Below are 17,658 nucleotides of genomic sequence, written 5' to 3'. Positions count from 1 at the left end.
GTGAATGAAGGTAGATCTTCTTTAAGAAAAAAGAAAAAAAAAGATTGTGGAAAGACATTCCTCAAAGAGGTTGCTTTGAAAGGCAAGCTTTCTTCCTGTAGGCTTTGTAACCAAACTGTGCTTAAAAGAGCGCTCTCTACAGAGTTATTGGAGTTTAAACTGGGTTTCAAATGGGTGATTGCAAACATTAGTATTCTGCAGTTCCTCACTTGGCATTCATAGCTCATAGCTTTTGTATTTCTGCATGAGCCAAATGCCAGGCTTCATCTGATGCAAAATTTATTACCCAGCAGTTATACTGAATTGACTGCTTTCTCATTCTCAGGTCAGATCTAGTTTAGCAGTAAATCTCTGCTGTGAAATGTAAGAACAAATAGAATATATATTTGGAGTTACTAAAGTAAGTTGAAACAACACAATGACATTAAACTGGGCCCAACAGTCTTCTAAAATATTTTGATTTTTTTTTACCACAGTTAATTATCTTGCTTTGTATGTCTTAGCATCTCTTTTTGCATGCTGAGATAATTTCAGTAAAGAACAGGCAATACCTTTCTGTACATCACCTCTATTTTTTTATTATTTATTTGTATACACTTAAAAATCTGTGCTTTTTTGTATTCTATCTGAAACTGTAAGTATATGAACAGGAATTAGAAAAAAGTAACGTTGTAACAATGGCTATAAGTTTGTCCTTAAAATTGCCCATTATTTTTATTAACATCTAATAGATAACTGTTATTACAGTAAAATCCTAGGAGAGTGGGAATTGAGGAGTATAATGCACGCAGTTTTCGTTCATGTGAAGTTGTGTCAGTGTGCCATGCTATTCAGAATTTCTTGGGTGTTTCATACTGTGTCTTGTTTCCATATACATTGAATACACTTCTTGAAGGAAAAAAACAAACAGCAAAACAGAAAAAATCCACATGCAACGAAGAAACCAAATCAACCCAAAGCTGTTTGAGTCTACATTTTATTTTTACAGACTACTTTAGGACAGCTCTGATTGCTGCAAAAAATAAATGTTGTTTTCTTGTCTTGTTCTTCTTCACATCATAAGTCTGTCACCAAATAATTTACAGGGACACATTTGAAGGAGCACATTGCAATATGAACATTTCATAAGAGTGGTTAAGGTTGGCCAGGTTTTAAGTCTACATGGTCAGGTATTCTCTGTCCAGCAGTAACTAATGTACTGCTATACTGAAGTGATAGTTGCTGTTAGGGCTTCTCAGGATAACTGAGCTTTGTCTCTTTGTTTATATTCCTAATACCACCAAGATGAGGTTTCAGGCCTTTTGCAATCAGGCATGAATCGTACTCAACTATTAGGTTCAAATTAGTTTATCCCTTCCAGATCCAACTGAATTTCACTGATTTTAGTTCTAATTTTTCTTTCCAGAACCTGTGACCTTTTTAAACTTAAATGTTCCTCTATACATAGAATTAAAAATGTTACGGGAAACCTATCCTTATATTCTACTTGGAGAGGGATCACATCTTTTAGTTTTCTTTTGTCTTGTCAGTTTATGAGTAGCTTTCTGGCATATGTTTCTTTTTGGTATATCCATACTTGTACATAACTCAAAACCCAAGATGGAGGCAGGTGGGAGAAGCTTAAAGAGGAAGCCTTTAATATCAAATCAGATGTAGGGTATCTTGTGCAAGGGAAAAAGCCCTCGAGGCAAACTTCCTGTTATAACCTGTGCACACGTGTAACTTTTACTGCTGTTGAACGAAGATTTACTTTGGTTTTAATGGTTACCTGAGAGATATGTGATCCTAGTGTAAAATATTTATTAAGGTGAGACAACATATATATATATATATATACACCTTATTTAATAAAGCAAAGATATTGACCAAAACCTCCCTCCTCTGCCTTCCTCTTCCCCAATTCATAAAAGACTGTGTAGTTATTATTGTAACTTGATTTAAAAAAAAAGACTTTGCTTTTTTTTTGGGGGGGGATTAATGTATATTTTATTATCTTTATCATCGTTATGCATTAATTTCTTTAGGCTTGCTTTTTAGCTTCTTGTACTGACAATGTTGGTAGCATTAATAATGGATCTACATAGCAGCAGTACTAGACAAGCAAATAACTTAAAAGAATAAACCTTTATAACACCCCTCCCTAAGTATGCTTTTAGGAGAGGAAAATACAAGAAAATCTAACCCAAAATCCAATGTGTCTCTTCTCATTTATACTGTAGCATAAGTCAAGTGGCCTTTAGAGATGTAGCATTAAGATACATTGATAAATATGAAGTAAACTAAAACCGTGTCTATTTTAGAACAGAGTTGCAATAACATCATAAGAAAAATTCTGTAACTCTCAGGATGGTTGAAGTGGATATCAGGGAAACCTTATGGAATACGCTCAGTTTTGGGGGTGCTCCCAAATACCTATGCATAAAGAGTTTTCTGTTCTTTTTTTTAATTTTGTTCTTTTTTTTTTTTTTCCTTCCCTCTTCGAGCAGCAATCTCCATGATCTATAAAGGATAGTTTAAACTGGGTGATCTTGAGAATCTCTTACTTTCCACTTCCCATTCTCTTTCTTTCCCCTTCTATCCTTTCGTGGTGCCTTACCGTTTTATAGCTTTATATGTTGTAACTTAATTTTCTGGGTCTGGTGGCCCAGACCTGCTGGAACTAATCATAGAGCAGTTAGATTTTCTAACACAGGCTTGTTGAATTAAGGTGCAACTCTTGCTCTCATATCGATTTGACTAGTTGAGCCAGCATATGTATCAGCGTCTTGGCCATTAGGAGTCCTCCTCTGAGACTGTACATAGATACTGAATTACAGGGGCTGCACTCCAGCCTGCAGGACTAGGCACTGCAGAGATAGCCATTGCAGTTCAGTATGTGAAGTATTTAAAATTTCATTACTATGGAAAGACAATAATCAACTAATAGGTTAAAAACACATTACCAGGATTCTTGTTCTGGGTGAGCCTAATAAAGATGAAGTTGGAGTTTAATAAACTACTGTCTTCTGAAACTTTACATTGAGAACCTATGAAGCTGACAGAGGACTCCAGTAATAATTAATATGACCAGTGCTGGAAAACAGACTGCTATTCTAATATTAATATGTATTTGTAGAATGAGCAACAAACAGCTAGACATAATATGTGAATTCTGTGTACCCACACAGTTTCTCTCTGGGAATAATTTGTTATTCTTGGCAGTTTTTCCTCTAGTGATCATTATTAAAAGTCAGCATTGTTTGCAGTCTAAATTATAGAATATGAATGCAGGGATTTCTGATGCAAATATATAGGCATGTATAGATTCACGCTTTTCCCCCTTCTGCCTTCCCCACTTGCTAAAACAGCTTCTGGTTTTTTTATTGCTGCTATGTTGGACTTCTCATTAGCTCATGATGATTGTTAAACTAGATTCTACTTTTCTTATTTTTAACCATTTACAGCTACTACATGGACGTCATGTAAACGAGGTAAAAAGGGTAAGTTCTTAAACACTATCAATTCAGGAAGTTAGCATGTACAGTCAGTAACAGAAATTTTTAGAGAACTGTGGGTCTACTCTTGAACAGGTTCAGTAACCATTTTAATCCAATAGCCTTTCAAAACTTATTGGACAAGTACTTCCTATGTCTTATAGATTTGTATCAAGCAGCAAGATACTGTGCTTCAAAACAAAAGAATAGTGTTTGCTCCCCATAAGACTAGGGCCTATGAACATTGGAAAAAATACTTTGATACCTTGTTCTCCTTATCCTTTTGTTTGAGTACATAATAGAATTCTAAGACCTTGGCTACTGGAAGTAATAATTTCTGATTTTGGTAGACCTCTGTTTTTTAATTACTTTTTTTTTTTCTTTTACAAACTCTTCAAAGATGTTTGTAATATTTAGGCACATTGATGTGGGTGTTCTTTATCATTTTTAAATCCATCATAAAAGGAATATTTTAGTCTAAGGAGCTAAATAATACTTTTCTAAATAAATACTCTAAATGAATATGCTTACTGATACAATTTCTTGCTTCACCCTGATAACAAAAATGGCTAAATAAACAAGCTCTGCACACATTCCACATTGTTAGGGTTCCTGTCTTTAGAAGGTTCTGCAGCTACATAGATTTTTTTTAGGGCATGTTTTCAAGTCAAAAGTGTTTGGAGAAGGGACTGATTATTTTTGAATTTTCTCAAACTGATGAAAGGAATATACGTACTACCATGAAAATCTCAGACTTAAAAAGCTTTCAGGCTAGATCTGGGTTGGAATCCGGCATATTTGTCCCTGAATCCTAAGCATGTACCAGCAAATTTGTCTTGGCAAGTCATTCAATCCAGAATTTGCATTAAAGAGTATTCTTTTGTTTCTGCTGTAAAAACTTGGAATTCCTCTAATGCTTGTTTTTTTTCTGATGCAAAAAAAATTGACCATGTGCTTCTCCTCATCCTTCCTCACAACAGAAGGAATATTTAAATAAATTGGAAATTTGCAATTTTAAAACTGGCAAAAGACATGTACTTTGGATTATTCATTTGTTTAAACTTCCTGTTTTTATTGCACTCTATAGATACCTTATCTGTAAGGTATGTCTGCATGCTATTTTGCCTCGTGTTTTGCCTAGGAGGCTGTAGCGAGGTGGGGGTTGGTCTGTTCTCCCATGTGCCTGGTGACAGGACGAGGGGGAATGGGCTAAAGTTGACTTTAGCAAGGCTTTCCATACTGTCTCCCATGACATCCTGATAGCAAAGCTAAGAAAGCGTGGGATAGAGGAGTGTACAGTAAAGTGGGTTGAGAACTGGCTGACTGGCCGAGCTCGGAGGGTGGTGATCGGCAGCGCAGAGTCCGGCTGGAGACCTGTGACTAGCGGCGTTCCTCAAGGGTCGGTGCTGGGTCTGGTCTTGTTCAACATCTTCATCGACGACCTTGACGAGGGAATAGTGTCTGCCCTCAGCAAGTACACCAATGACACAAAGCTGGGAGGAGTGGCTGACACGCCAGAAGGCTGTGCTACCATTCAGCAAGACCTGGACCGGCTGGAGAGATGGGCAGGAAGAAACCAAATGAGGTTTAACAAGAGCAAGTGTAGAGTCCTGCACCTGGGAAGGAACATCCAGACGTATCAGTACAGGCTGGGGGACGATCTGCTGGAGAGGAGCTCTGAAGAGAAGGACCTGGGGGTCCTGGTGGACGACAGGTTGACCATGAGCCAGCAGTGTGCCTTGGTGGCCAAGAAGGCCAGTGGGATCCTGGCATGCATTAAAAGGAGCATGGCCAGCAGGTCAAGGGAGGTGATTCTCCCCTCTACTCTGCCCTGGTCAGGCCTCACCTGGAGTATAGAAATTTAAATGTAAAAAATTAAATATACAAATTTGGAGATACAAATCTCTTACTATTGTTGAGGATTAAATTCTAGACTCTGTGGACCACCAGTTGTCTATTGTGATGATTACTATATTAGTTTTCTTATTTCTGTTTGTTATCCTGACACCTCAAGGGGATTATGCAATTTTAGAAGCTTTCCGAATATTGTGACAGGACTCAAATACACACAATTACTTTGTTAAAAAGAAAAAGAAAGAAACACCCAAAACTTCTTTCTTCCTTAGAGTACCATGTGTCTTTCTTACCTGGGTCAAACTGCCGAGTCTTGAAAACAACAGTAGGCAAAAAATCCATGGTTTCTTTCCACTGGCTAGCTTCTGTGGGAAGTCTACCTCCATGTTAAAACCAGATGACATCTTCTCATTTGGTTTTGGAAAGTGGCTTCAACTGCTAACCATTAGGTCTGGCGATGTCCTTTTCTGTTTTATTGGAACATCCGTAATACTCAGTGTTTCTTCCTTACAGACTCAATTACATGCTGCAGTTGAGCCAGTCTTCTTTTCTATGAGCTATCCGTATATCTATACAGATAAATAGATACAGCTCTTTGAGCATCTGCCTGTAAAGTATCATCTTTGGTCATGAAATCAGATTTGCTGCTCTTTACTAAGCCCTTTTCTCTCTTTTCATTTTTCTCTAGAGCAAGCAGAATGTGTCATTGCAATCCTATATATGCCTCAGTTATGTGGATAAAGATGTGTATATTGACGGTGACATGTATAAAGATAACTCTTTGATATTACTTGCATGTTTATAAACCCAAACTTCAGATTAGCTTTTTCTGGTAGAAGTGAGTAGCTGTTGAGCTGCTGGTCCTTCAAGGTTCCTATTGTTTTTTCAGCCTAGATAACTGACTAGGCAAAATAGCATGCAGATATTTTCATATATTGCTATTTTTTTTTTATATGCGTGCTTAGCTGGAAGTGTCTTACAGCAAATGCAACAGTACATGTCTGTGAATGTAGACCATATTGGAAACAGAGATTTACTGTCCCAAAGTGTAATGCTTACTCAGCCATCTGATGAGATTTGAGCACTAAACAGTTTGAGAGGGATGCATAAAGCTGTTTTATTACAAGATGCTGTTATGAATTGTAGCAGCTTTCCTTATGGTATACTGCTGTTGCCAAACAAGTTCCATGAATGTAAGCAGTTTTATTAGTAATTACTTGCTTACATTTCCTTAGAATATTTGGGTTATAGCTGTTTGTGATTCCTACTCATCCTCTGGTGGCAATCCCTACATCCTGTTCAATTCATAATCAAAAGATATCTTTTAAAACTGTTTGGAGAAAAGCCTCTCTAAGGAATGCCATTTCTTATACAAGATACAAAATGGGTCTCAGATATTTGTATGGGGTAGAACCTTGTCAAAAAGGTTGCAGAAGTCTCATGCAGGAAGCCACAAAAACACAGATCTCCTACTTAATGCAGTGAAAAAGAAGGTAAGAGATGTAATTTTAGCTTAATTTCAGCAAGTCTAGAAAAGAGGAAATAACTGCTTAAGGAAATTTTAAGGAAAACAAGGTAGTTAAGAGCCCGGCCATTTTCTAAACTTGGATCAAAAGCTACAAGTTATAAAGTGAATTTTATATTTGAAAATATTCCTGATGCTTAATACTGAAATCAGTACCTGTTGTCTTGCTTATGGTTGTGTTCTCTGAGCTCTGTGTAATTGTCATTGTGTTCTATGGTGCTAGCTCTATTTTCCTTACTCAGATCAAATGTTTTCATAAGCTATCGAAATAATAGGATACTTGTATGAGACAGATTACAGGAGAACAGTAAAATACAAAGAGTCTAATGTTAAAAAATGTAAATATTTACCATCAGGAGGTGGTGTTTATTTTCAGCCTTCTGTGTGACGAAGGTATCACAGTATCACAGATTTCTAGGTTGGAAGAGACCTCAAGATCATCGAGTCCAACCTCCGACCTAACACTAAGTACTCCACTAAACCATATCGCTAAGCTCTACATCTAAACGTCTTTTAAAGACCTCCAGGGATGGTGACTCCACCACCTCCCTGGGCAGCCCGTTCCAATGCTTAATAACCCTTTCGGTAAAGAAGTACTTCCTAACATCCAACCTAAAACTCCCCTGTCGCAACTTTCGCCCATTCCCCCTCGTCCTGTCACCAGGCACGTATGAGAACAGACCAACCCCCACCTCTTTACAGCCTCCTTTAAGATAACTGTAGAGAGCGATAAGGTCGCCCCTGAGCCTCCTCTTCTCCAGGCTGAACAAGCCCAGCTCCCTCAGCCGCTCCTCGTAAGACTTGTTCTCCAGACCCCTCACCAGCTTCGTCGCCCTTCTCTGGACTCGCTCGAGCACGTCCATGTCCTTCCTGTAGCGAGGGGCCCAAAACTGAACGATTACCATTTGATCTGTTTTTACATGGAAATTACTAAGTTTTGTGGTTACTGCTACCTAAAAACAAGTTTAAATTTTGATTATATGAAACAGTAAGTGCTCAGCTGCACAATGACTTGGTTCAGTATGACTTAGTCTTCTCAGGTACATTAATCACCTAAAAACATCAATTGGTGTAAGTATTGATAACCCCAGTATTGGTAATTTTCTTTCCAATAATTATCAATAATGTGTTGCTACTTAAGACAGAGGCTTAAAAATAAAAAAAATCACGTTTCATTCCCTGAAGCTAATGACCTGTAACAGGTCCAGCACAGCATTCTAGCTTTCTTTAAATTACTTCCAGTTGATTACTGTGTTTTAAAGATGGCAGGTTAAGCTGAAATATAATCAATACAATATTACTATTTGAAAATATTTAGTGTAGTATAAAGACCAGAAAAACATCTTTCAGTGATATTCAGTTTGTTTTCATGGCAATATCCAATTGTCTATTGGAGTTTTTTCTAGGCATCAGAACAGAATTGAAGCAAAGCTAAAATAGTGCTTAACATCTACAGGAAACTAGTTTCCCCAATAAGTATTATTCACGATATGCTAAATGTTTACTAAATGGAAAGCGATAGCCTGGATGTCACTCTTTCTTCGGTAGTCTTAACAAGGTGTTGGGAGGGTGTCATATTAGATGGTTTCTTGTTTTCTGGGTTTGGGTTTTAGATTTTAACAAGTGCTAAATTTGGTACAATTATGTTTTGACACTGATTTTAACATAGCATGAGAGTGAGTAGAGTATGTATGGATAAGCAACTAAGCACATGCTCTCATTAGGTTTGTTTCTGAAGTTTTATTTTTGTGCAAATACAAAAATAAAACTCACCAGACATTATTACCAATATCTGCTTCAAGCACTGAGTTTACAAAGCATTTTACTGATAAAATGAGAACTGATATATCACAGTTGTAATGCTATGTCTTCCTAAGATAATGAGTAGTTCTAATTTTTGTAATGAAAAATTAAAATAAGGTTAAAGTGGTTTATAAGACTGCCTACAGATCTAGCAGGATTCTAATTGAAGAGAGAACATTCAATTTGAGGGATTTGAAAATGTATGTTATGGTGTTGATAAAAGACTAAAAGCCTGTACTTGTATTTAAGATGTTCGAAAGTAGACAATTCAACCAGAACACAGCACAGAAAAATCAAATGTTATTTGCCTTCTGAAATCAGCATGTACACAACAGATTGTGGTTTAGGTGTCTTCAGTACTTCAGTTATATGGTTCTCTCTTGTTGATTCAGTGCAACAATCTCTTATCTGTTTGCCCACTTCTCTACTGCTTCTTAAGTAAAATAAACCTTTGTGCTTGTTTTTATTATTAACAAACTAATGAAGCTTTTGTTACTGTTCAGCGGCTATTTTGTTGCATTTGTGGCAAAGTGATATAGATGAGGTACTGGCTTAATATATTAGTCTTTTTTGGAAAAATCCACTTCCTGCAACAGTTTGCCTTTGGGACTTGGTATTGCACAGGTAAGGCTTCACTTGTTTAGAACTGATCCATAAAGAAAACGCCTAACTTCCCCAATGACATACTGCTGTGACCTGTTTTCTGAGTTCTTATGTTGCACTGAGCCGCAGCACGGTTAGGGGATGTGCATCGTGCACGTTGGAAGCTCTGAAACTGCTTTTTCTTCCCACAAGTATTTGCCCAGGTGGGAAGTTGAGGAGACTCCATTACATGTAAGGAAGCTTTGAGAAGTCAACGGTGTAGAAACTGAGGCGGGTACTGTAATACTGCGCTTCCCGAAACCAGCCTTTCACTTTGTGTAATCCAAAATGACTGTAATGGAGAGGATGCTTAGAATAAGCAGGCCTTGTGATTATCAAATATGTCAGCTTTGCTTTTTATGCTTGTTTGTTGACTTTGTAACTCTTAGAAGCTGTTACTGCCTGGCAGACTTTTCCATCTTAAATTCAGTCTCTTAAATTCATCTTCCCTTAGTTTTGGACAGCATAACAGTGTTATACTTTGATCCAAGTATATCTGTCCCTCAAAGTGGGTTCTCTAGGTGGTGTTTTTTGTGGACATCAGTGCAGCAGTTTTTATTAATGAAATTCCTCTTATGTATTGTTTTATTGTGAATTTTCTGTTGATCTACAGGTTTACTTATTTTTTCTACAGTCTGCAAGAACAGAATGTGATAGGATTTATCTGATTTTTCTCCAGTGTCTCACTTACTGTTGAGGATGTTAGTATACCATTTAAGGAAAAAGTAATCATTTCTTAATTAAAAAAAATAAATCCAGAAGTGTGATAACCTGTCCTCTTACCATACATATGTGATATTTATGAAGGAGAAATTTTGGAATTCCAAAACGTGATGATTAGATGTAGATCAAGATAGAGTATCTATGCGTAGGACCTACTTAGAATAAATAGAATGGCTTGGCAGATTAAGGAAACCCAAAATTAAGAGGTAATTTTCACAGTTGTAATATTGTGTTGTAAACTATACAAATATTGTTTAATAGTACTGATACAATTATTGAATCTAAAGTATTAATTTGCTCAGCTGTTCAGCTGTTGAGTAGTAGATTGTCAGAACAAGCATTTACTTTAGATTCAAATTTGTTTCCCTAAAAATTATTTTTCCTAACATATTTGATTGCTGTTCTAGAAGATATTTACCCCAGTATCACTATTTTTGTATCCTCATTGTTTAACTGTAGTTGCAGAGGATGAAGTTGATAGTCTTTTTCTCCTTCCTTTTCTTTGTGAACTTTATCTTCAAAATAAAAGATAAATTACAGTAATTAGTATATTTGTCAGGCATGGGAAAGGCACACATACTTGCTTTCACACCCGGAATGTGCAAACATTAAACAAATGGCTTAAATCGAGAGCAATTTGCTTTAGATCCTCTTTGTGTGACTTAGGTTAACATTCTACAGGACAGAAAATATGGTAGCATGTAAAAACATTTGCTGTTACCAAAACGTGTAGTATGTTTCCACCAAACAATTGAATAAATTAAGCCCTTGCACATGTTTACAGTACTGTTTTTCAGAATAGGATTTAGAATCTCTGTCTCTGGAGTCATATGACTACTTCGCAAGCCATTAGCTTGTAGTTACTTGGTAGCATAGCGAATATCAAGCGTGCTTTTTATTTTCTTACTAAGAAATATTGTTCCTATTATGTTTAAAACCTACACTAAGTCTAACTTTATAATTTACTCATATGTAATGAGAGGTTTGAAATGAATACCTCATTTATTGTTTGCTCACATGAGAGAAATTTTCCACATAGAGGTGATATATCGAAAAGGGCCTTTATCACCTTAACTTTCAAGACCAAGGGTGAAATTGAGCTGAAGCTCTCCACAAACTTTACTTTCCTACAGCCTTTTTATTAAAAGGCATTCTTCTGTTGTCAGCAGCTCAAATATGTGAATATTTTGTTTTAATGTTCAATGTGATCTTTGGCAGCCACAAAACAAACAAGCAAAAAAACAAAGAAAGGAAGCCTGATAGCAGTTTGAGCAGCCAAAGTACTAAGTAGACCTTATTGTGTAGGAGGGCAAACTGTGTATCCTTATCATTTAACTTCCTTGTGTTCTGCTTAAAAACATCTTTATATGGGCTATCTTAAACCTCTGATGACTTGAGGCTGTAAATTAACATACAGCGTAATCTTAAATGCTGATGAGGGGAGAGAGAAGGTACTTGTACAAAGTGGCTTCTTGTCTTACTGTCAAGGAGTCTGTTATGCTTGAAATTTTATGTTTCTGTTGAAATCCGCAGATATTTTTGGATATGCAGGTGGTAGTGTCAATTTTATTTTATTTTTTCTTTTAAGGAATTCTTTGTAAGAATCTTTTGATTCTTGGCAAATATTTTGAATGCATTTGTGTATTTTTTCCCCTGCATTCAACAACAAGTTCCATGATTTTTTCATGATAGTTGTTGCTAGTTGTCCTTTCTTAAGGGCATTTAACCAGTGCAGATTGATTCTTGCAAATAGAGGCTTTTAAAATCCTATAAAGCAACACTTCCTAGTGAAGCTAAACCAACTGGGAAAGGGAAAGGATGAGTAATATAGTGCCAAGTGGCATTGCTCTGCACAGCTCAGGAGCATCAGCTGGCCATGATAATACAAGGTTGGGTTTAGTTTCTTGCCTGTGTAGAGGAATTGCTAGAGACAGAATTAAAATACAACTAGGGGAAGCCAATAGCGTGGGTGGAGATGGAGTCAGTACCCTGAAGATGATTAGTGACACAGGTACTTTCAGCAGTGCAGGCAAATGCTGTGTGCCTCGGTGCTGCCTGTGAGAGTGCGCACCCCCCAGATCGTGGGGGCCAGGGCAGAGCGGTGGGTGAGGCTGGGGCCAGGCCCTGCAGGTGTACTGCTTTCGTCTTGTGACCTCAGGAGGCAGCTCTGAACCCCTGGCACCCCTCGGCTGTTGTTAGGTGAAGGAGAAGAGGAGAAAGCCAGGAAGAGGTGTGGGGGCTTCAGTGTGGCTGTGCAGCTCTTTGGGCAGGCAGGGAAAGGTGCCCGTGTGTAGCAGCGGGAGCAGGGTGAAGTACAGAGTAGGCCAGGACAGCGTCCAGGCCGAACAGAAGGTGCCAAGCAGAATATGGCAGCCCGACCTCTGGGACAGGGAAGGTGGAGCCTGAGGATTGGAAAAGGATTAACAAAGGGTTTTGGGGAGGGGAGCAGCTGGGAAGAGGGAGGCTGAGAGAGAAGTGGCATGAAAGTGGGGCAGCTGGGATCTGACGGGCCGCAGGCTGAATTGTGCAGCTGCACCAGAAACCTGCCCTGCCAGCCTTCTGCTGTAACTCCTCCTCCTTCACTCTCTGGTTGGGATGTCTTCTTCCATGGTCAGAAATACGTGTTAGTTTTGGGAAGTGTAAGCCAGGAAAACAGATGATCTATTGTACAACCTGGGAAGCATTATCTGACAATGTCAGGAGAAAGGCACGAGGGAGACTGTGTTCCCAGAGGTTTCCGTGGACCAACTCAGAGGAAGTTAGGGGTGGTGTTGGCAAATAAAATAGATGTTCAAACTTCTAATTCTTCCTCTGCTCTTAATACATATCACACAACCTATGCTTAAGGATGGCTGAAATGTATCTGATTGGCTTTATTTACCTGAAGGTGACGCAACTGAACTGTATTTAGCTCCCAAATTCAGATATGTCCCTGTTACCCTCAGTATATTCGGCACAATGGAAGAGACATACTGTGAGAAAGAGAGAACACACATTTCCGTCTTTTCTTCTTCAGCTTGTGAATTTCCAAATTAAGAAGAGTTAATGAGCTTTTCCAAACAATGTTGCTGCCAGCACTCTTAAATTGTCATTTGGCTTTTGTGTTAATTTGGAGAGAAAAAAAAAAAGTGGAAAATGGCTTTCCTTACGAAATCCTAGCTCAATACAAAGCCTTTTTAGTAATTCCTGAGTTCAGTGGTGTCCTTAAGAAGTGTGTAGGCTACAAATGCAAATACAATATCAGCTCTTGAGGGACAAAAGCTCTCAAATTCATATTGCCATATAGTGGTTATTTAATGTTTTCAAACCACAGACTGACTGAAGGAAAAAGCACTGGTTAACTGGCAGTTGCTCTGAAATGCCATTATAGTCAAGTTCCCATCTATATGAGATGTACAAGACTGCAAAATAACCATATGTTAAATGTACAATTTTCACAATAGTGCGTAGTTTTTAACATAGCAGGCTTTGCCTGTGAGCATGAGAGGGCTTTTATAAACAGGAACTGCAGAATTATGTGAGAAAGGAGGAATGAGGCAAGGGGAAGCAACTTGCCTGGAGTCACCAACGAGCGCAGCAGCGTGCTGCGACCAGATTTGCAGGTGTGATGGCAGGGTACAAGGTGTGGGCTGTGGGGCAGCTGGATGCTTGCTGGCATCTTGGAAAGCAGTTTTGCCCAACTAAGTAGAACGCAGGAAAAAGCTTTCCTTATTAACTATGAATTAATTAGATCATTAAATAGGAATTTAAGAGGAATGCTCAAGTGATGAACAGAATCAAATGTCTCACAAGCACTACGTGTTTTTCCAATTTTTGTCAGCAAAGAATGCATATTATAGAATATTGAGGCATCAAACAAAATATCAAAATATTATGAAGTAATTATGATGATTTCACCTTCCAGGTCATTGTATGTTCTATGGGATAAGTATAAGTTGCCCACTGAAATGCCGGTAGATTAAAATACTCTGAACTTAAAACTGGACCTGCTAAGGTTGCCCATGGGGGAGAGCACCAATGTGAAGACTAGTTTTTTGTTTTCATAGCTGGATGAAGTTCCAGCATGTCTTGCTGCTGGGTGAGAAGAGCATTGTTGTTTATGTTACTTTGACATCTTGTTTTTCTGTTTTCCAGAAAATCATAGTAGAACTTTCAAAAGTGATTTGGATCAAAAAGAAAATTGGAGACTAGGAAAGTAAAAATGGCATAAATAAAGCAAAAAATCATGAAACAGTTAGTAAGTGAACTGCATACATTTTTTATGTAATATTTTGTAACTCTGTTTTTTCAACTTTGAAAGTTTAGACTCTTTATACTCTTTATAGGATGACATTGTTATTTCATAGGATAAGGATTTCTGTGACCACCTCTTTACAGAAATTAGATTTTTAAAAAAATTATTTAAATTTCCAAGTGCATTTAAAAGTACACCATAAATTCACATGTAATGAAAAGCAACATAAAAATTAGTTCTTTGAAGTGTTACAAGTGGAAAATTTTACTGGTTTGTTGCCAACTTTTTTTTATTATTTAAAAAAAAAAAGAAATGCAGATCCACGTATTTTACTCTCTTTATAATTGCATTTGAGCTATGGGTAACAAATATACCAAACATAAATTTGTCATAACAGCAATTTTATCATTGTGTACTTTCCACCATCATTATCTCATCCTACTAATAGAAGTTGTGCTTTGCTACCTTGATAATTAAATGCAGCATAAAATGTCCACAATTGAGTATTCTGAAGAATATGCTTAAAAATGATTTATAGATAGCTTTAGTGCAGTTCTAAATATAATATCAAGGCCACAGAAAAAAATGAGTTATCTGTGTTTACTGGATGCAGAGTTATAGTGTAGTACCTAACTCAGTGCACTTCTCAAGCTCAGGCAATGCTGAAGTCAATGGACGGTGTTTCCATAGGTTTCTGTAGATTTTGAATCGCTCTTCTGATATCTTTCCCTTCCTAAGTTTTTGCATGTTTGTCATGTCTGTTACTGAACTCAGCGAGACTACTGAGCTTAACGTATGTTGCTGCTGCAGGGACTATAGCTAGACATAACTCTTCCCCTCTGGCCTTCTTTTTTTTTTTTTTAGCTCTTAATAATTAATATCCACAGTGTATCTGAGTTCACTATAAGAAGCATCCATTGTAATTTTTACAGTTTTTAATGTGACATTAATAGTTGCTTGCAATGATTCTGTGACTATTTGGCCACCACTGTTTTTGATGTACTTGAACACTGTTCATTTTACTATTCTGCGTTGGGACTGCATGTAAAGCAACTGTCAGTCTGCTAACGTGATGTGAAATTTCATCTCAGCAGGACTATCATATGCTAAGCTTGGTTTTATTTGTTCCAGGAGAATGTAATATATTATTCTCCAATGTTTTATACAAACATTTGAAATGTATTAATAATGGATTTTTTTTTTATAGATTTGTAAGTTGCAGATGGAGTTTTACTCTGAATTAGGACTGTTATATGCTAAGAGTAATTTTTCAACTATAGTTCCCAGGTGTGCTATATATGGAAGCACCAAAATGCATTTGTATCCTAGTTTTCTTTATGTAGTCATATTATTTATTTAGACAGCATTCTTACTTCTGGGAAACAAACGTGATGGTATTTTTGACAATGAGCATTTATTTACTTAAGAGGCAAGTTATTTACTTTACATTTATTTACTTAAGAGGCAAAGCTTTTTGATTAGAAAGTAAGAAAAGCAAACTAATTATTATGAACTATAAAATTATTCAGTACTCATTTTAGTAATCAGATAATCCAGGGCACTCTAAGGTGCAATTCTTTATTCTTTTTAACAGGCCTCTAAATGATAATGAACTTGTCTTGATATGCATGTTTATTTGCAGCAAAAGGTGGTAAACGAGAAAAGTTACTGAAGATATAAAGTCTAAGGTAAAAAACTTGAAATGCATTTACTTCATCTTTTACGTTGCTGAAAATGATATAAAATGGGGGAAAGAAAAGACTCTGTTGAATGCTTGAGAGTGGAAAATGTATGTTTTAAGTAATTCATAGTTTTCTTTTTTTCTGAAAAGAATAAAAGCTGAGATTATATGTCATCCTGATGTACCAAATCCTATTTAAATAATTATGAGATATTTGAATTTTGTTATTTTTTGTCTTACTCTAACTCACATATTATACCATTGGGATAAATTACATTGGGTTCATTCCCATTTTACAGACAAAGCGCGTGAGAGAAAGATTAAGTGAGTTGCTTAAGGGCATGAATAGTATTGTGAGCAGAAAAAGGAAAAAAAAACTGTTTTTGCACTTAGATTAGTAATCCATTTTTATTTACATTAGCTAATATTTTCAGTGTTGTTTTTTCTTCCTTAGGTGTTTTCTACGTAGTATGGATACTTAACTAACCAAAAATTATTTTGATTCTAAACAAACTTTTCAGATAAGCGAAACTTTAAGCCATCTATCACAAGGGAGAATTTCACTTCAGTTAATTCCATGTGTCTTGCCTTCATCTAATTTTCTAGTGTTGCTAGCAAATACATATTGCCTTTATCCATCATAGAAATGTAATAATCATTTAGAAAAATAAGGCTTAGAGTGCTTTATTTGTTGTTACAAAATAGAATTTAAAAAGATGAAGGTGAAGTCAAAGACACGCTTTTACTAGGTTTTATTAACATAGGAATTACTCATGTTCAAGCAGTTTGACAGCTTTATTAATATAATTTATTTAATAAAGAAGTCTGACACTGCTGGATTGGGGGAAGAGGAAAAAATAGTCCAAGAAATGGGAAAGGTAGGCTCTAAGATAAACCGTGTTGGATTATGAACAAGACTCTCACAATTTAGAGGTGAAAGGTGAAATGAAAAGACACAAAAATTAAAGGAAGAAGGGAAGAAAAAAAAAATGCCAAAATTCTTAGGAGGAGTATAGCTCTGACTTATAAACAGGAATAAGACTTCAGAAGTCACTGACAACTATGGTCTTTCATTGTGAATCAAAGTTCATTTTGTCACTGTGGTGACTCATAAAATGTAAATACTACTTGACTGTGTGTGTTTTGAGAAGACTTTTGCCTTCCTGGTTAAACTTAGGATTCACTATTCAGGGTCTCTTCCAGAGACAGCGGGTTTTCTTGAGACTCTGAAGGGTATTTTTGAAGAAACGTTACCTCAATCTCTACAGAAATCCTCTCATGTTTGCTATGTCCCATTGTGTCAGGAGATCTAATCATAAATCAGCTTCCCATTAAGAAGAGGTAGCAGAAAATGCAGCCCCTGAGCTGAGCATGGATGTCTTTGTATAATGAGGGAAGAAAAAAGTATTTACCATGGCATGGTATAGTCCCTTTCCCATTTGTTTAATAAATCTACATTTGGAAGCTGTGGTACAAATATTCCAGCCAGTGTTTTGGTGTAAATCTGAGAGATTTTCATTTATTCTAGTGGATGAGTGCTTTTGTGGTTGCAGTGTAGGAGAAAAAAATCTTGTTTCAAGCGGGCTGTTGTGCACTTGATTCTTTGCAGTACTGATACTGATAACAATTGGTTTATATTGCTGGCGCCAGTATAATTTGAAGTCCCCTATGCAATATTTACAGTGTTTAGCAAAAAAAAAAAAAAAAGCTAAGAATTCACGAC

The 17,658-nt window shown here is 36.8% G+C and overlaps 1 protein-coding gene across 41 annotated transcripts in view; it reads left to right on the top strand.

The window, feature by feature from the left end:
• Nucleotides 1-17,658, top strand: part of TENM2 (teneurin transmembrane protein 2) — a 1,469,731-nt gene that overhangs the window by 962,403 nt on the left and 489,670 nt on the right. Inside the window, exon 1 of one of the 41 annotated variants that reach the window (XM_080555547.1) lies at nt 15,922-15,942. The exons of the other annotated variants lie outside the window; for them this stretch is intronic. The gene's annotated coding sequence lies outside the window, so the exon portion shown is untranslated. Of the gene's footprint in view, nt 1-15,921; nt 15,943-17,658 lie in introns of those variants that run through there. 41 annotated transcript variants of the gene reach the window in all.

Source organism: Anser brachyrhynchus (assembly GCF_964034855.1).
Source record: "Anser brachyrhynchus genome assembly, chromosome: 14".
In the NCBI taxonomy this organism is placed as follows: Eukaryota; Metazoa; Chordata; class Aves; order Anseriformes; family Anatidae; genus Anser; species Anser brachyrhynchus.
This window is presented reverse-complemented; position numbering and strand designations above follow the sequence as displayed.